This window comes from Lagopus muta, chromosome 5 (assembly GCF_023343835.1).
Source record: "Lagopus muta isolate bLagMut1 chromosome 5, bLagMut1 primary, whole genome shotgun sequence".
Classification (NCBI taxonomy): domain Eukaryota; kingdom Metazoa; phylum Chordata; class Aves; order Galliformes; family Phasianidae; genus Lagopus; species Lagopus muta.
Window position 1 is genome coordinate 44,094,123 of NC_064437.1, and position 20,672 is coordinate 44,114,794.

General features: G+C 35.1%; 1 long non-coding RNA gene across 1 annotated transcript; it reads right to left on the reverse strand.

Moving 5' to 3' along the window:
* Positions 1–512: 512 nt before the first annotated feature.
* On the reverse strand, positions 513–13,057 carry LOC125693980 (uncharacterized). The gene is made up of 6 exons (XR_007377345.1): positions 13,011–13,057; positions 12,844–12,942; positions 4,120–4,187; positions 3,593–3,707; positions 2,299–2,317; positions 513–1,651 (listed from the first exon to the last, which is right to left on the reverse strand). It is a non-coding gene; the product is annotated as an uncharacterized LOC125693980 (long non-coding RNA).
* Between the last annotated feature and the right edge of the window lie 7,615 nt (positions 13,058–20,672).

Consider the following 20,672-nt stretch of genomic DNA (forward strand, 5'->3'; position numbering starts at 1 on the left):
CTGATATAGGGGAAGAGAAGACATAGCTGTCTTCTGAAATGGCAAAATAAACGAACTCAGTAATAGATACTTTTGATCAGAATGTGAACATCATTTGTATGTCAGAGGAAGAGATTACTGGACTCATAATCAAATAAGTTCCATCTATCACCAGTTCTCAAAAAATAATTCAAATACATAAAAAACACAAACTTTTCACTACATTCACACAGCTTCTGGTAGTGGACTTGATAGCGTTTGATTTGGTGGGAGTTTCTCATCTGAATGGATTGATTTATTTCCTCCCCCAATACCTTTTCAACTGAAAAGTCTTACCCAGTGTAGTTTTCATTTCTGTTCCTTAGAACATTCAAACTGACTTCAATTTTCTGAAGTTTTTTCCTTTTTTTTTTTTTTTTTTTTTAAAGTCAGAATATTCAGCACAGCACACCAAAATGTAAAAATGCTAAAGATACAGACATACCATAGATTTGTAGAACAGCCCTTTTTGCTTTTTAATCTTTCCCTATTACATCCTAATACTCTATTCTTTTTTCTTCAGCATCACTGGGAACAGAAATGCCATTTTCATCATTTATGTATCACAATACCAAAGTCTTGATTCTTCTTAAAATACCTAGATCATATTGTTCCAGATTATGTATTCTTTTAGAATTATTGATTGTTAGCTTAACAAACAACAAAAAGAAAACAAACCCAAAAACAAATAAACAACAATCCCTAAACAATTTTTTAAAAAAATCTGCAAATGAAAGTATTTTGCTATTTTGTCTCCTATTAATATCTTGCCGTGATATTTAGTTTGAATGTTATCTGGAACACAGTAATCTGTTGTTTGGAAATCTTGTACGGTTGTTTTTCTGTTTTTGGGGTTTTGTTTTGTTTTCTTTAAACATAGACACTCTGTATATAATAGATAACAAGATTTACTGAAGATATCAAATAAGTGTTCAAAATACATTTTTTTTTCAGTATCCTCTTAGAATTGCTCATGAGACATGAGCAATTGGGACATGAGTTAGCAGAGGGTTATTAGGGTAGTATGGTTAGGTCGTGGTTGGTCTTGATGATCCTTAAGGTCTTTTCCAACCTTTGTGATTCCATGATTCTATGTAACTAGCACAAACTGCCTTATTTAAATGGGCAGCATTAGACGTGTTTAATGTCTGAGTTTTTCCACTCAGTTATATGACTTAGTCCTAAACAAAGCAATCACCTTTTTTTTAATTAAAAAAAAAAAATAATAATACTTTCAGGGAGAATGTCTTGCCCTAACTCTACATTCTCATGCTGTTGTGGACCGTAATTTTTTTAATCAGGATTTTAATTGACAGCCCTTATGACAACAATACTATTTTTTTTTTCCACTGATTTATTTTGCATAGAGTACAAAATTTTGTTCTGAATCCGATGATATATCTTTCTCAGTCTCTTTCTCTTCTTCAGTACCAGTGGCCTACATTATCTCCTCTCACCATTTTGAGAAAATACTAGCAACATCTTATTTCCCCCTAAAAAGAATCGGAACAATATTTTTCACCAAATTCTGACTCCTGAAATAACACAGGACTGCAGAATATTTATTTCATTTAGACCACTAGATTCTTAAGAAACAGCAGCTCTTCTTGGTCATGACATATCTAGGCAACATCTGAAAGCACAAAATGTTTCATTACCAACTCTTCTGACAGCTCTGTTCAAATTGAAGGCATATATCAAACTTTCTAAGATTCTGAATGGCTACACAGCAGTAGCTATTAGGACATGGACGTGTGCCAGACTCTGTATTTATCCCATTACTGCAAGTATATGTGCCTTATACTGAGAAGTTACAAGAGAACATCACTGATGATTAAATGAGTTCTTAATTTAATGACTATACATAAGCATCATAGCAAATAACAGTTGTATATCTACAGAAGGAAACAAAATAACATAGTTCTTTAATCTTATGTCCAATAACAATGTGATTCAGTGCAAGATAATGTATCAAATAGTGTGTCCTACTCTTTTTTGGACATTAATCCTGACAGAAAAATCTTTAGCTTTGTATGGATTAGTCAATGCAAATTCATTAACTACTTGTCATGCTTCTAATACAATCTGCCCCGACCCTAAAGACTTGACAGTGTGGTGTTAATCAAATCTACACAAGATCCTATACAGACAAAACAATCTGTTTGAAATTATATGCAATTTTCCCCCTAAAAATAAGAGACAGTAGAACATACAGGAAGACCTTGGAAAGTTTTAAAAATCCCTTAACGAAATTTTCAGCATTATATGTTTTAGACTTACCTCTAGAAAGTTGCCACTTCTCCAAATCAGTAGATCAGAGTTTTAATTTAGAAAGAATGAAATTAAAACAGAAGTTAATGGACAAGTTTCACCACCACCCCACTCCCCCAGACATCCCAAACATTTTGGAGGAAACATTTGAGGAATTTATGTAATTTCAGCTGGCTAATCATTTCAGCATAGAACTTTCACAGTCTTGCATTCTGAACAAAGGCTGTAGGATGTGCACATCCTATCCAACTACCTTGAACTCCTAGGCCAAAGAAATCAGATACCTATTTACTATTGAATTAACCAACAACATTCTTTATCTCAAGACTGGTTATCAGAGTTGCAAGCCAAAGTGGATCACATTACCTCCCCTTTCCCCCCCTCCCTGTGTTTCATAATAAAATACAGTGTTAGTTGTTTTTTTTTTTTTTTTTTTTTTTTTTTAAACAAATGCAGTTCACAGACATGTACTGAGAACTGTGTTTGTTTCTGAGCCTTTTGAATATTATTAAATAAATTATTAACAGTATTTGTCTAATTAGTTTCCTAATTACACTCCCAAAAAGAAAAGTAAATAATGGCCTTGTGATCAAGATAATTCCACTTAGTTAAAAAAAAAAAAAAAAAAAAAAAGTCTATGTTTTCATTTGCAACACACTTCAATAAGAATAATTATTTACATTGGCTTTTATTTCAGATTTTCATGTCTATCTTCTGGTTCCAGGACTTTACATTTACCCCTCTACCCTCCACTTGAAATATGAAAGGTTTCTGACTTTATTTCATGCCTACTTCTCTTACCCTTACTGAATTGGTATATTTTAGAAGTTGTATATTTTCAGACTTGTGTAAGACAGCCATATGTGTTCAGTTTCATAAAGTCCTCTACTACAGATGCAACTAATTAATGAGGAAATACATAATTGGTTACACCACTCAAAGCATAGTGCTCCTTATTTCATTACTGATATAATAATTTATACTTTTTAATATTCAGTTTAATTGTATGATTCTGAACATGTTTCAGAGTGTATAATTGACAGAAATGTATATTAAAAACATTATATAAATATTACAGCCTTCCTCTGTAAATCCTAGGGTATCAGAGAGTAGAACAAAATAAGAAATATTTCCCTTACTTTCCTTGAAATTATAGGAATATAAGAAACTAAATAAAGTCCAGAATTAGTTTTTTTTTCTTTATATATATATATATATATATATATATATATATATATATATATATATATATTTATTTACCCCCCCCCCCCCCTTTGTCTTTTTTTTTTAAACAGGAACATACCATTGTCAGTTACACTCTTCAGATGTGAAGTCAAGCACTCAAAAGCCTCAATGCAAATATCTTCATGCTCATGAAAAGCATTCTGCAATCAGTAAGGGTATCAATAATGGAAGTTCTGTATTGACAGAAAGAACAATGCTTAGTACTAAAATCTCATGATATTGTCAGCCCAGAAATTATTTGAAAAGATTTGACCGATAACATGATATTTCTTTTGTCAACTATTAAATGAAGCAATAAATAGAGAGATAAACAAATTGTTGGTTCCTAAGCTATATATAAATCCTAGGAGATAACACTAAAATGAACTGAATTTACCAGTAGATATTTTAACTGCAGATGGTCATATATTCATTCTATAACCAAGTGCAGTAGTATTCTAAGGAAAACTTCACAAAAACAATCACAGAATTTTATGAATCATACAAACTTCAATAAGTCTATGCCGTTACGTAGTAATCATTCTCTTCCATGACTATACTGAGCCACCATTTTATCTGTGAATGTGGAAAGCAACACCGACATACTCAGGCTTTTTTTCCAATATGTACAGGGGAAACTCCCACATAATTTTCATCGTAAAAGAGAAAAGAGCCTGTAACAAGAGAATAACATGGAACGGTACTCAGTCTATGGCATCATAGCTGTGATAAGATTTGATTAGTTGAAAATGCCACAGTTTAGTAAAAAGCATGGACTTTTGAGATATAGTAAGGAGATTTAGTACTTGATGAAAGATATTGAAAGAGTGGCAAATAACTATGAGTTCTAAAGAAGGTTCATAAAGGTTCATCCTGGATTGTCAGCCAGACTAAGCTAGTAACAAGAAGTGCTTATCTAAACACTGAATAGCTCCTGCTCCCTTCGAACAAAATTTCATAGTATTTTCTTTCATGATGTGCAGATCCAACGCAGTTCTCTTGTCTAAGAGCTAAGCTTCTACCATAGCGTCAGATAACTTGACAATATCAAAAAATGTGTCACAAACATAGGAAACAAGAGTTTAAGAAAAACCTCAGCTCACTAGAAAAAAATCAAAATTCTGCTTTCAAAAAAGAAAAGCATGTTAAGAGATTAAAGGAACTAGCTACTTACAGACAATTTACTGATGACAGGATAATGAATGCAATAAAATATTCATTCTGAACCTACTAAACCGGTTCTAATTTTAACAAATTATTTTCAGTCTGAATTCTGATGCTGTTGGCCACAAATGGAACTCATCTCCCTCAAGTCTCAATCTTGTTACTTTGTTATCATTTTATTTTGTGATTTACTTTGTCTTTGATAAAAAGCATCTTGAAGCCCAGGAAATTTATTGTACAGACATTAGATTTGCTCTTAGCTGTATGCATGGTTTAGAACTTCTGTAACAGTTTTTCTTCACTGTTGACAGAAATGTCTGACATCAAGCTGAAGTCATATTGAACATAGAAACATGTGGGGACTTATCTCCTGAATACTTAAGAACTAGGGATAGCAATAATGACATGAGGTGACAGAGGCTGATACAGGATGTTGAAGAAATTTCCAATGCTTCATACTTAGTTGAGCATGTTGTTAAGGAATGAAAGGCCAGTACCAGATAAACTTCTGTATAAAATAAAATTTCAGGCTTAAAAAGCACTATTCTGTAGTATGCTGAAGAGATAAAAGAAAATTTGGAAGTAATTTAATTTCCAGGAATACTTTGTCTTCAGTCTCTTAGATAAAGGCTTTTAAAAGCTTTCTTTGGATGAAACTTCTGCAGCCCAAGTACCCAGTTATTAGAAGGAAGTTCTTTACAGAGAGGTGGTGAGGTGCTGAATCAGGCTGCCCTGAGAGCCTGTGGCTGCTTTATTGCTGGAGGTGTTCAAGACCAGGTTGGATGGGGTACTGGTCTAGTATAAGATCTAGCGGTTGTATGCCCTGTCTGTGGCAGGAAGGTTGGAATTCAAAGATTCCTGTCGTCCCTTCCAACTCAAACCATTCTATGATTGGTAGAGTTGCCATCCCTGGCAGTGTTCACGAGGCATCTGGATGAAGAGCTGTGAGATATGGTTTAGTAGCTTGTGGTAGCAGTGGTAATGAGAAGACAGTTGAACTAGATGATCTTATAGGTCGTTCCCAACCTTGTGATTCTTTGATTCTAGAAAAGGCTGAAGTAATCAAAAGTAAAGCAAATAAGAAGTACTTTATTAAATCAAATTGAAGAAACATCATCCCAACCCTCTCCTGAAGCAGTTTCACATGATTTCCATGTCAAGAACCGCTAAAGATTCCCTTTCTCAGTTACCCAGATAGCTACTCTGAACTCTCAGACGGAAAATAAGAAGGGCAAGAAATTTCTGACTTGCTGTCACCCCTTTGCTATGTGAATTATAGTCAATAACTCATTCTCAACTAGCAACCTATACAGAAAGGATTTTGATCATAACTTTATTCACATTAGTTCACTGAGCTTCTACGTAACACGCCTTCTAATCCAACAAGTTCTTTTTAACAAATTGGCTTTCTCCTTTTGAAAATAATATTATATACCCAGTGTTTCCTTCTGTGTGTGGGGAGGGAGTAATACTATTGAATGAAACAGGATATTCCTTGTTACATTAGCTAATACGAAAGAGACTCAAACCTGGCTGACATCATCATTTAGGCATTAATGTAAACCAAACACTGGAATGAAATTACTAATTTGCGAAACCAACCATTTACAAGTCTAAAAGCTTATTATACTGTTACACATACATACATCCAAAGAATGAAAGAATGAAACCTTTCCAACATATTCTACATTTGAACGTATATTCTGACACAATGGCATCACCTACTTCCCAAAGGAAACAAGAAAGTTGCAGCCTAGATGAGATACTTTTTTTTCCCCTCCCTTTCTACAATAGTTCCTTTTGATATCAAAATGGCTATAGACATTATAGGAACATCTCATTTTTCAGTTGTATGGGGAAATGAAACAAAAAACCCACAACCATAAGGGTTGAAAGGGACCTCTGAACATCATCTAGTCCACCACCTAAATTAGGTTCCCTACAGAGGTTTCACAGGAAGGTGTCAAGGTGCATTTTGAATGTTTCCAGAGAATGAGATTCCACAACCTCCCTGGGCAGCCTGTTTCAGTGCTCTGTCACCCTCAAAGTAAAGAGGCATTGGCCTGTTACATTCAACATATTTGTCAAGAACAGGGTTAATTTACCTAGCATGACAATAAGACTGGGTCATACACATATAAACTGAGGTTTGGAACAGATATACTAATCATGAGGTTATTAAATAAGGGATACCTAGTTAAAAAAAAAAAAAAAAAAATCGAGAAAGATAAGAGTTCATTCAATTATTAACAAGAGACTACATCATGATTGTAATGTAGAAAATAATGAAATAGACACAACTAGAGAATCATTACCAACGGACTTAAGTAATAACTCAGCAAAGAAAGGAACCTATGTAAGTTACCTTCAAAGTAGCCAAATTTGGTTACAAGAGGTTAATACACAATGAATTAGCAATTCAATGAAGTCAGTGAATGAAAAAAATCATTAATGTCAGACTACTAATTAACCCAGTTTGCTAATTAATGAATGATTAAATAGTGAAACTTGCTAGCTAAGTAAGGTTCTGCAGTTTCTTTACTGAATGACTACATATGTAAATTGACATTATCATAGCTAGAATGACTGAGATTTATGTTAGCGTTGCCAATTTTAAATAAACATTCTAATTTTTGAAGTACTGAGATAGACTTTCTTTACACACATCACAGCTCATCATTCACTTTTGGAAATGTGTATTCAGTTAATGAAAGCAAAAATACTTTTGTTCTTTATTCCAGCCAAATTAGGAACTTCATATCCTTATATTCAGCAGAGGGATGATCATATTTAAATATTTGATTTGGCAGATTTGCAATTTTTAATCTGTTTTATGAATATTTACCTATTAATGGACTGACATGTCATAAAAACAAAATAATATGCAATTAAATTTAAAAATTGATTTATTGCAATGCTTGCTACACTATTATACTGTCCCCTACCCTAAGGGAACATTCATGAGCAAAAAATGTATGTATACATATGAATTTGTTCTTCTCTTACAGCATTCCCTTATTGATAACATTGTAAAGGATTTGCTGTACTTAAGTAGAAAGAGGTGCATTTTAGTATTTGATCCAGTGTTTGATAAGAGTCAGCTGAAAGACTTCCGTTGACTTCAGTGAGCTTCTGTTCAGGCCTTTAGCCAGTGTAACAAACCATATCTGAAACACTAAAATGACAAAAAAAAAAAAAAAAAAAAAACAACAATGGACTTTTTCATTTTTAATCAATGGAGAATTGCAATTTCAGTATATAAGTTACAAATAGAGAAGTTAAAAAAATTAACTAAAAAAATAATAATAATAGAATAAATTAGAAGTCTTTAGCTTCTTAACTTCCTCTCAAAAATTAAGACTTATTCTGAATAAATATTTGAACTTTAGTAAACGGCTCACTTCTTCAAGATCATATATATTTATTTTGTGCAGTGTCAGTAAACCAAGTAAAACAAAAACACTGCTATAAAACAATAGGTATTTACACAGGAAAACTGTCAGAGTAGACAAGAAAATGCTAGAGCATAATCAAACCCAGATATCTCAAAGCAATTAGAGAGCACTGGATCTCCTACCAGTATAGTCATGCAAGTACTCACATTCAGAAATGCTATGAGAGCAGTGTAGCATCCAGATAGAAGCACAAACACTTTTGAAAAATGGCTTTTTCCTCCAAATCAAATTTGAATAAGTTTTACATATATGAAATCAAATGGAAAAGCCTGAACGGTTAGCACCTCTTCCCACTCACTCAAGAAGCCTGAGCAATATGTGAACATAATATTGGGCAGCTGTTACCCATTTCAAGTTGGATATCTTCTTTTCACTGACAGGGTAACCACAAGAGGAAGGAAACATCACAGGTGAATCTAAGCAAGTAAGCTGAGTCAGAAGAGGCCAGAAAAAGAACAAATTGACTTGTTAGAGCTGGATGCCTGATTCAGAGAAGCGAGTGGTCCAACTGTTTGCTAGACACGGCATGTCTGAGGCCTAAACTTCCCACAGTTTTTCACTTAAAATTTATGCAAAAAAATTATGCAAAATTGCAGTTAAGCATAAAGCTTATTGAAGTTTCAATCACCTGAAATCCAGATGTGCAGGTAACTAATTGTTTATCTACATCCTCACATTACATCAAAGACTGGAAAGACAAAGTCTCAGATGATGTACTGCTTTTACCACACAGCTGTAAGACTATATTTCATTTTACATTTCATTGATAAAGACACCTCCAGGTACTTGTATTATATCTCTGAACTATTCAAACCTAACAGCATCTAACATGCATTTGGGTTGCCACCAATATTGCTTCAAACCCTATCGGGTCTGTTAGCTGTACTGTTTGTAACTTCCACATCATTTCTCATTCACAGTTTAGAAAAGGACCTGCATGGCAGGCTGCCAGAAGGAGTGTTTATTGTTTATAAATCATGAATGTCTGTATTTCTGCAATTGGCAATTTCTATCTTAACAAAAGCTTTATTTATAAAAAAATAGAACATCATGTTTTGTCCTTTGTTATGGCAGATTGTCTCAGATGATATAAAACACATACACATAAGCCATGTAAAAACAGCCTTGGTTTGTCCAGCCCCAAAGGGTATGTTCCAGTTCTTACACTATTAAAAGCCATTACTGCCAACAGGAGTACAGAAGTCAAGCAAACAGGTACACACTATTTCATACACACCCCACAGAAACCTTAGTAATTCTCAGGATATTTACAGCTTCCTTCATTACGCCTTCTTTGCAATTACATGACAACAGTACAAATCCACAAATGGATAATTAGAAAGATATTTTCAATATTTCAGTGATCAGAATTATCATTTTCAATATTTTTTTAAACACCACTTAAGAAATTTTTCATGTTTCTGCTGCATTTTCTGGAATGTTATCACATTTATTTTGTCTAATATATATGTCAGAAGTCTGTGGACCTAAAATAAGTTTGCTATTTTCATGATATCTTTTAAAATATTTTATATTGTTCTGTTTCTCATGGGGAAATCATAAAGGATCAGAAGAAAGCTACTTTGAAGATACCTACAGTAGTGATATAAATATTGAGCAACTCTGAAGCATTAATTTCCAAATAAAAGCTTAAAACAGCAATTTCAGTCCCTGGGAAGAGAATCTAACAATATAAGAAAGAAAAGATAAGCGATGATTTGCTGTATCAGGAACATTGCCACATAACATCGTGACTTTTTAGGAACTGTTACAACATGGTTCATTCTAAAAAGCTAATTCATATTTCAGGCAGCTGGATGGCACGCTTGTCCTCCCTTACAGCATTACTACCATCCAAATAAGTCCAGACAGAAAAAAATCAGAGGCTGTTTCATTTATTCATTTTATGTTTGGCATCAAGAATGAGGCTGATGGTAAATATAGGAAGTACTCGAAGGTACAGAGCACAAAGAGAATTTCTCTCAGTTTCAAAGTTAAAAGGCAACCTGCCTGGGAGTTGATGTGTTGTCTACACAGCCAGAGTATGGCTCTGAGGCAGGGAGAGCAGCACCATGCTGTGCACAGGCTCTCTTGCATAGGGTGCTCACACCCATAGGGCCTGTATAATTTCTGACACACCCAAGAAAGTCTCACCAGACAACACCAGGTGAGGGCATACCCAGGAATGGGAAATAAGACACAGAGAATTGCAGAACCTGCGCAGCAGCTATAAGAAAGACATTAAACCAGGCTTACATGCAAAAGAGTGTGAAAAACTGGAGGAAGAAGTTAAGAAGCACAAGAATGAAGGAGATAATGAGAGAACCAGCTCAGAGCGAACATGAGCAGAATGACAACTGTTTTCATGCCTGTGTTATTTTTCTTTACCAAATGAAAACAAAATACATGTCACAGTCTGCCTATTATATTAAATAAATAAAATCCATATATAACAACTTCTTTCGGCACTCTACAATTCTGATGGGTTTCCTTTTAACATTTTCACTTACGTACCTCTGGAAAGCAAACTCACAGTTTAGCAGCTCCAACACCTTACTTTGGAGATCACTCTGGGAGCCCTTAAGTACCAATACAGTTAAGAGAAAAGGACCTGCCCTTTGTAAAGCTGGGCAATCACAGTGGTGAGAAGGCCTAGAATTTAGACTTTAATTAAACTTGAAGAGAACTTGCAATTCTGTACTAAGAAATTGAAGAGAGATAGGTGCACGTAAAAACAAATAAGTGCCATTTATATAGTGACATTTATAACACATCATTTCTAGAAATATACCAATGTAGTTCAGTCATAATATTCATCAGAATTTTCAGCTATTTATGAATGCATACAGTTTCATCCTTCTAATCTTGTGTAAAGACATTTTAAAACAATTTTTGAAGACCAAATGGGATCCATCAGAAGAGAGGTGGCCAGCAGGGACAGCGAGGTGATTGCCCCCCTCTACTCTGCTCTTGTGAGAAGGCCCCATCTGGAGTACTGTGTCCAGGTCTGGAGTCTCCAGTACAAGAAAGACAGGGAGCTGTTGGAGATGGTCCAGAGGAGAGCCACGAAGGTGATCAGGGGACTGGAGCACTTCCCCTACAAAGAGGGGCTGAGGGAGCTGGGTTTGTTCAGCTTGGAGAAAAGAAGGCTGCGGGGTGATCTCATTGCAGCCTTTCAGTACCTAAAGGGAGCCTACAAACAGGAGGGGAATCAACTCTTTGAAAGGGTAGATAACAACAGGACAAGGGGAAATGGTTTTAAGTTGAAGGAGGGAAGATTTAGGTTGGATGTCAGGTGGAAATTCTTTACAGAGAGAGTGGTGAGGTGCTGGAACAGGCTGCCCAGACAGGTTGTGGATGCCTCATCCCTGGAGGTGTTCAAGGCCAGATTGGAGAGGGCCCTGGGCAGCCTGGTCTAGAAGTAAATGTGGAAGTTGGTGGCCCTGCACATGGTAGGGAGGTTGGAGATTCATGATCCTTGAGGTCCCTTCCAACCTTGGCCATTCTGTGATTCTGTGACCAGGTATTACTGCCTTTTATCTTCACTTGTCTATGCACACCTCACTTAGAAATTTTATCAATTACTGAGTTCATAAAAAGATCACTGAACTGAGGCAGCAACATATTCTGCTCTTCAGCCTAACATGTTTAAGACAAGAATATAATAAAAAGTTAAGAATATATCATGGCATAGCCTTTCTAGATACTTTGCAACATTTTAATATCCCTGTTAGATGTTTCTAAGCAGCAGCCATTTCAACTCAGTTCACTTACAGCCCTTATATCTCAGTCTTCCAAATGTGTCTCATTCTCCAGCACAGAGGCAGCTCCTAAACATATGCAGACTCGTGTCCTTTTCTGGCTCTGTTTGATTCATTCAATCTTCCAGTAGCCAGTAATTATAGCTATATGTATAACCTTTAACTTTCCAGTGATATGTATAGTTATACCTCTCCTCTCTTCTGTAAAAATCCTTTAGTTGAGTGTTCTGAATTCATTCCTCTTTTGGGGATAATGCATGTCTCAGTGTTTCTGCAAGGGTACGGATCAGGGGCTATGGTGCTAATTTACCATCAGCATCACTACCAGAGAAACAGTTATACTCTATATTGACTAATTTTTCTCCTGTGACTGTATTGAACCTGCTCCTCAACCTTTTCTTCACAGAATGCCATCACCACCTAAGTAATACATCATCAGTGCAGTTCACTCTGATGATGTATTATACTAACATATCATTAGTGCAACAGCAGAGCAAGGCGCTTTGATGATGTATTAATGCAATACATCATTGGAATGAGTCACTCTGATGATGTATAACTCTAAAGATGGTACTATCCAGGGAAACATGGACATCTAATAAATTAGGAACAACATTAAAGAATAAAATCTAGGACATCTTCTAGGGAAAAACAAAGCTTCAGAACCCTTTGAATGAACATAGTGTAAGATTTGCCTTTTAAAAGTAAAAGAAAAAAAAAGACATGCATTTCTGTTGAGTGCAATTACCATGCTAGTCAAATTTGATATTTGTTCTACAACAGTATCAGGTATGCACAGGGCATTTTAAGGCAGTATGATACCATTAGTTATATGATCAGTTGAGCTTCACCTTATCCTACCCACATAGGGCAAAAAATGAGAGCAGTGCTTTCTACGAGCATATAAACAATATGAAACAATAGAAAATAACAAAGAAAAATTACCTTACCTCTTTCCAAGACTGGCAACAGCTCAAAAATAACAATCTCTAGAGAGACGCTGCTCCCTTGGCTGCTAACACTTAAATGAAGGTGAAGAGGGGTGGACCCTAAGTCCACCCTTTCTGGTTACTCAGGTTCATTGCTTGCACCTGAGCTCCCTAGGTTAACCACTTACCACCTGACATTCAGCCATTGATTCAGTCTGTGACTTGGTAATTCCCATACAACCTGGAAGCAGAGAAAAAAATCAAGCAAGTGTAAAAATATACCTGAAGCCCCTTCCCCTCAGTTATTTTTTTTTTCCTCCAAAGCTTCCCATCTAAAATCCCAGAATGGCCAGTTTATTGTTAACATTTACTACACCCTCTTCACAAATTGAACAATACAGTCTATTGGCATTTGTGCAAGAAAAAAAGGCAATCTGTAACTATTGGACTAAGAATGAAAAGGTTATAAATCTTAATGACATATCAATATGCTAGTTCTGGGGAAAAAAATAACAGTGCACCTATGTTGATTCGCATTCCAGTTTTTAACCTATGTATGCTTAAAACCTAAGCACAATAACTGCTCATAAGAAATCCACAAAATGCAATTGTGAATTACTTGCAAAGTTTTACAAGAAATTCCAGCATCAAGTTAAATACTAACAAACAACCTAAATTTCAACATTCTGAACAAGCCTACTGTAGAGCAAGGGAGCTTTTACTGGTGAGATGAATTACATATTTTAGAAGAAAATAAATAAGTAAAAATACACTTGCTCTTTTTCTCTTTTTCCTAACTTCCATGTTTTACACAGGGCCAGAAAGAAAAAAAAAAAAAGCCACATCAGGAAGATCACAGAGCACCCTGACTAAACAACGAAAAGCTCTGATGTTACATATTTATTTCTGGGCTTCTTAATCAAACAAATACCCTGCCTTTCCTCATACAAACTCATATACAAAAACATCCTACTTGACATATGCCTTAATACACACATGCCTTATGTATACCTCTAGAGCCATTGTTCTGAGAACAACCCTACAAATCCCCCTTCCTCCCTGCTATGAGACCAGGCAGATTTTTTGTTGTTGTTTTATTTTAAATTGGCCTCAGCTGTATTTGATTGCTCCAAGCTTGTGGAGATTCTCCAGCTGAGGCCCTGCAATCCCCGTTAGGATTTAACTCCTCAGTCTCACTTTCCTCAGCTCTCCAAATACAAATAATGAATGTACTCATATGTGTGCATGTGACAGAGAGAGGGTGCTTGGTGTTTAAACTGTAACCCTAAACATTCATGTTTGGGTGCAGTGTGGCTCTCCCCAGTGGTGGAGCTATGGGGATAATTGTGCCCCTCACCAAGGCGTGAGCCAGGCCCTGGCAAATGCTGCTGCTTGTCCTCTTAAAGACTGAAACTCTGACATCCTGAGAAATCCCAGACACTTAATGAGAAGAAGACACTTTGCTTCAAGCTTTTCAATTAATAACAGTCTGTTATTAATTGAACAGAAAGAAAATACATTTAAAACACATCTAAAATATCCCTGAAGATGGAAAGGATGCCTGTAAAAAGTGAGAAAAGTAGAAGAGAAGCTGCTTGGCACAGGCTCATTCCATTCCAATACGCTCAGTTTCCTTCAGCCCACAACCACCATGTAAACCACATGAAGATTATAGGTCCTAACACACACACCCTCTGCAGACAGAGCTGTAGGTGCTTGTTGACTGGAGAACATCAGCAAGCAGTCCCGGTCCACTGGCATCCATTACAGAGGCAATGTCTGCCTTAGGAGTAGTATGTTGCCCTCCCTGCCACGGAATGAAAGAGTAGCTTCTCCTTGCTTTGATCCTCTATGACTAGTGATAATAATTTAAATAAATGCCATAGTCTGCAGCAAGCTGCAATGCTCCTGCTTGAGCCGGGCATACTTATTCCGAGCTCTAGGCCAGATTGATCTTAGCCATAGTGCCATGTACACTAGGGAAGAGCCCATGCTATCAATAAAGCACAGGCACCCTGAGAGGCATAAGCATCGTATGGGATTCTTAGCTGCCCTAGTTAAGTAATTAAGAGAAAAAGAAGATTGTGTCATTCTTGAATAAAGAATCTTCATACGCTGTTTTAGACTGAACCAAATATAGAGCAATACCTCATAATACCAAAGTTCATATCAAATTCAAGTAAATTGGGAGTCTTATTTATACCAAATATAAGCCAAAATCTCGTAATTTTAGCCAGATGTAAAAGGACTCTCTTTTTTTGTTGTTTTTGTTGTTGTTGATGTTGTTGCTGTTTGTTTGTTTTTATTTTGTTTTGCATCTGAGCAGCAAATAGTTGGGGACACTGTTTCAACCAAAGGTTGTTGGTGCTACAGTGTTCAAATGTCTTACAAAAATAATACTACTGTGTCACAATACTTTTAAATTATTTTTCATATGTGTCATGGCTTCTCCTGGAATCCTCAAATAGGAATGACTCTACTCTATTCCCGCTACGCTAGCATCTACACTGGACCAGAAGCTGATCCAATAAACAAATAGAAACTCAAAAGTTAGAAGAGTAGGAAAAAAATCTCCTAATTCCTCAAAATGTGAATTTCATTTTAGGAGATATTATTTAATGAATCAAAATAATAAATTATTTACTCGATGAGAATATATCTAATAAAGTTCTGAAAATGCCGAGCATTAAATATGCGAAAGTGGCTCTATGGGAAAGTCAACATGTTCAGGAAGTTTCCCTTTCTTGTAGCAGTAGATAGACAATAAGTTTTTGAGGCTGGATGTTCTTATTATAAAAGCTACTAGGCAATATGCACATCTAACCCTGCTAAATTTTTTTAATATTGTCATGGTAATAAATAAAATAAATCTTAATAATAAATAAATAACAAACCTCTCTATATTATTTTTTCTGTCAGTGTGTATAGTTTTAAAAGATGGAAGTGTAAGTACTAATAAAATATATGGTTTAATTAACTAAACTTATGCTGTAGTGTACTTTAGAAGTGGATGATTTACAGAGTGTTATCCTCTTCAGGACAGAAAAATGCAAATAGCATAATTAAAAGTTGATGAGAAGTGTATTTATTGGGCACATAGGAAGAACAGACATTTAGATTTATGATACACAAAGTGTACCTTTCATTTGCAATATTAACATTTTAAAGTCCAAAGCATCAGCATAATGCACCAAACCTCTCCTATGCAGCATCCATATAATCTAGCCGTGCTAATCCTAGCCCTACCAATGGTAAATTATGTGAGCTGAACATACACTAGTGTAAAATGATCTATTGTGATACCATGATTGTGTTCATTGAGATGTCTGTAGAGGCCATATATCTCATTTGCCTGTAAATACACGTGAAATTGTTGAAGGGCCAATAATTCATTTGTGAAAGGAATTCTAGAGCTATCAGTTATAGACACATTGATGCATAAGAAGCTGCTGTTTAATTTGAGTGTAAGTAATTTTTGAAAATTCTGGCTATTATTTATGTGGATAATGGCTTATTTATCTTTGGGTATTTGACATGTGAAGAATTCAGAGAGCACATAGAAGTTCTAAAAGATAAAATGAATATTATTAACCTGGGGATTTTCAAACGTAAGCTAGGAAATTCACAATGTCATGAGGCACTTATTCTCTCTTCTGTCCTAATATTAAAGCCAATCCATGATTATTGTTCTTGGAAATATCAAATTTTTGGATGCAGAAACATACACAACAATTGTCTAAACACTACTATATTCTCTTTAAAGAGCTAGGTGCACGTGTATCATATAAAAGACATTTTTCAGTGTATAAATCATGAGGTAAATGTACTGCCAGCCGCCTGTAAAATCTGTTACGAAACAAATATTTGCCTTTACAGAAGAACAGAATCATAGGGGTTGGGAGGGACCTCTGGAGATCATCTAGTCCAATCCCCTCCTAAAGCAGATTCCCTAGGGTAGTTTGTACAGGGAAGAACCCAGGTGAGTTTTGAATATCTTCAGAGAAGGATACTCCACAACCTCTCTGGGCAGCCTGTTCCAGTGCTCTGTCACCCTCGAAGTAAAGAAATTTCTCGTTATGTTCAGATGGAACTTTGTGCCCGTTGGCCCTCATCCTGTCACAGAGCACAACTGAAAAGACCCTGGCCCCATACCTGCCCTTTCCTTGTAAACATACTGTATTTTGAACAGTTTAATATACAAGAAAGCAGTTCAAATTGGACCTTAAAGAACCATTAAAAAAATAAAAATAAACAAAAACCTTTCTGTTGTAATATAGCCAAATTTAGGTCAATTACCCAAGAGGGCAATTTTCAAAGGAAAACAGATTTCCTTTACTTGGAACCTTCTTCACTCGTGCATTCTTTTCAGAGTATAAATTTTTATGAACAGCTGACATTAGAGGAAAAAAAAAAATCTTTTTGTCCTTGAGTTCAATTATTACTGAAAACTTCAATATTTTTCCATTCCTTTTCCAGTTTCTAGAAGAATATTCAAGGTCATGTTGTGACTGCATGTTCAGTAAGGACAGGCCTATTTATATACATTATCATTATTTCCATATCTATTTATTGTTCATCATATACTGATTGAATTATTATTTTAATCCATAGTTCATTTCAAGCACACACACACAAAAAGAAAATCTTAAAAATTGTGAACAACCTATGAGAACCCTCAGGCACTGAGACAGCTTAATAAAGTACAAAGAAAATAATATAAACTCTTATTCACACCCATATTTTCAATTGCCTTTTGCTTGTTTTTTGTTTGTTTGTTTCTTTCTTTCTTTGACTTATTTTAAAATTGATTCATTCTTGCTCAAATTATTTCTTTTTCTTTTTTTTTTTCAGGAAAAGTCTGAGAAATGAGATATAATATTTATATTACCAATCCAGTTATAGAAGATTACAACCTGGAAATTCTTTTTTTGGTCTTTTGCTGGGAATGGTCAACATCAAATACTTAACACATACAAGCTAGGCTTACTTTTGTTTAATGGACAATGCCTTCTCAAGGGCAAGTTAGGGTGTAGAAAAGGACAAAATAAATTATATTTATGATGGTTCCTTTTGTACAAGGCTGATTTTTCCTAAGGAGATCTGCAAAATTCATTGTATAGTGCAGCAGCTAACTGTGCCTAATTTCTGAGGATAACAAGTTTTCTCTTTAGGAGTGGTTTCCATACATTCAATTTAGGGAAATAATTTGTTGATGTCTTTTTTCCAAGATCATGACATAGCTCTTTAATAAAAAAGAATTTAGCCAAAGGTTATAAAGCTGCAATTATTTGTTGTACTTGTTTGGAATTTGGAATTTGGCATAAGTTTTTCTTATGGCAGTATTCTTCACTTATAATTTGCCTTAGTTTCCAAGCTGATTTTAAACACATAGTACTTTGGCAGTGACATAAATGCCAGACTTTCCACAACTTCCCTTGTATTCCACAGCATGTGAGCCACCAGAATCAACTACGGCTTTAGATATGCTGAGGGAGATAAACTAATTAATGTACTAAATTGAAAATAGTCAATATGACACTTATAATACCTGCTTCAAAACCAATTCCACTTTGGTTTCACAAAGGTTTTTTAAAGTTATATCTTTTCACACGTAGCGTGCTCAGTACCTGATGCAGCTCTGCATGTAAATGGAGCTGTACAGCGTATGTTCTGATCTACAAAGTGTTTTACCAATAATGCAAGGAATCATGTGATAGTCGCTACTTATGATGTCCATCCTTGTTGGTAAGAATACTGGCATCTAGGGTATGAATGTTTTCCTTTGCTGCAACATTTTCTGGCTAGCACCCATAACATAAAGTGGTAGAAGTGTTTATTTGTCATGTCTCAGCTTTACAACATCATATTTCATGTATAGACCCTGTTCATATTTCTGGGGCCTGATGTAAAACTTCACCACTCAACATGAAGAATATTTTGCAGCACTGTTGGCAAGACTGCAAATACAGAACTGCACCATACCTACACTATACCAGAACGACAGATGAGAAGTTTTACTTATTCAGTTCAAAAGGCTTTCCTTTGGTGGTTTAATATCCCAAGGCTGTCTGTCTTAACTGAGCCATCTTGTACTCTTTTTGAATTTTGCTTTGATGATATGTAGTCCTAGATACTGACAGAACAGGTTTCCCTTCCTTCTTTCATTTGTTAACAATTCCCATACACAGTCAGTAGTTCTTGCGTTTTTTTAAATGTCTGACTTCAAATGAGAACTGGTTAGTATCCAAAGAGAGAGAAGAATCTTCAGAGTCCACAAAGAATTCAACCTTATAATTTCTACTAGTTAAGAACGAGATATGTAATGTATCTACATTTAATTTATTCAGAGCACCAAGTCAAGAAAGGGTCGTAGGTACATTTAAAAATGCAATAGATATAACAAAAATTGATTTGGAACCAAGAGATTTCCTGCATTAGGATTGTCACAGATACTATTAATTATTATTTATTTTCGAGTAAGGAGACTTCAAGAGGTGAGATGCTGATTTCAGATCCATACAAAAAATTATATATGGAGAAAAGTCTTCCCTAATCAATAGGAGCTGCATCCAAGATATGATTTTACCTGTACATGCAAAAGAATTTTAGAACCATGTAGACTCATTCTTTTTTTGTTTGTTTGTTTTTGTTTTGAATGTCAGATTGTGGCCATAATGTACATGATATTATCGTGTAATCTAATTGGGAATATTGTTCAAAAACAATCATTTGAAATAACAGAAGTTCAGCTTGTAAACAATGCATTTATTTGTATTTTGGTCAAAGGAAAGAAATTGACTAAATGTACACTGTGGTCAGGGACTTGGAATTTTTTCTGACAAAGAATAGCCTGGAATCTAAACTCAGATATGACCCTGAACTTTATGCATGCATCTTGCCTGCAATTTTGGACTGGAGTCAATGGAAAGAAAGAATTCCTTTGAATTTTGAAAAGTTCAAACTCTGTTTGACACTCTTTTTTGAAAAAAAAAAAATTAACTAAAAACACTAAATATAGCACTTAACTCTGTTTATCTTCTCCTCCTAGACCTTACTCTTCCTCATCTATCTACCTAGGTTTGTTTTTTGTGACCCTCCAACAATCTAAAGCATAATAACAATATGAGCCTAGAAACAAGTGGTTACATTTTTTCTATCAACTTGTAAATGGCCCTGAATATACGTCCTGTTGTTATTCCATGAACAGCAAACATCAGTTTATGCTCCTATTCTCTAACTTTATTGTTATGCAAGGGTCATAGGACATTCTTCCTTAAAGGGATGAGACTGCTCAATGGGTGTCCAGTATTTTCTTGTCAGCAGCAACCTAATAAAATGCATATTATGTTCCCTTCTTTTAGCAAAATGCTCTCAAGTTCTCTGACTTGACAATTCATCACAAACGTATTCTAAGCTACAGCACTGAATTAAACATAAATGGTTTAAACCATATATTCATAGAAAAAAAATATTTTCTATCAAAAATATTTCAGAAGAATATTATAATAATAAAAATCAGAAAAGTTGGAAAGTGCAAATAGCATTTTAAATAAATACCTTATAAAAACATTATAACACATGAATACTAATGTTTTTCTTCCCTAAAATTATATTAGTTAAAATCTAGAGGATACAAGTAGCAGGCCACTTCTGAATCAAGCAGAAACATTTGCAGGTATCATAGCGAAAGAACAGTAGCTAAATGATTTTCAGGTTGTACTACTTGATCGACATTTTCTTCAGGCAAATTTTGTGGATACATGACCTTAATCATTAGCAAAAGAGCTGGAAGGAAAAACAGAAGAAAAGGAAATAAAAGAGTATTGGAGGAAAAAAAAACCAACTTCTCA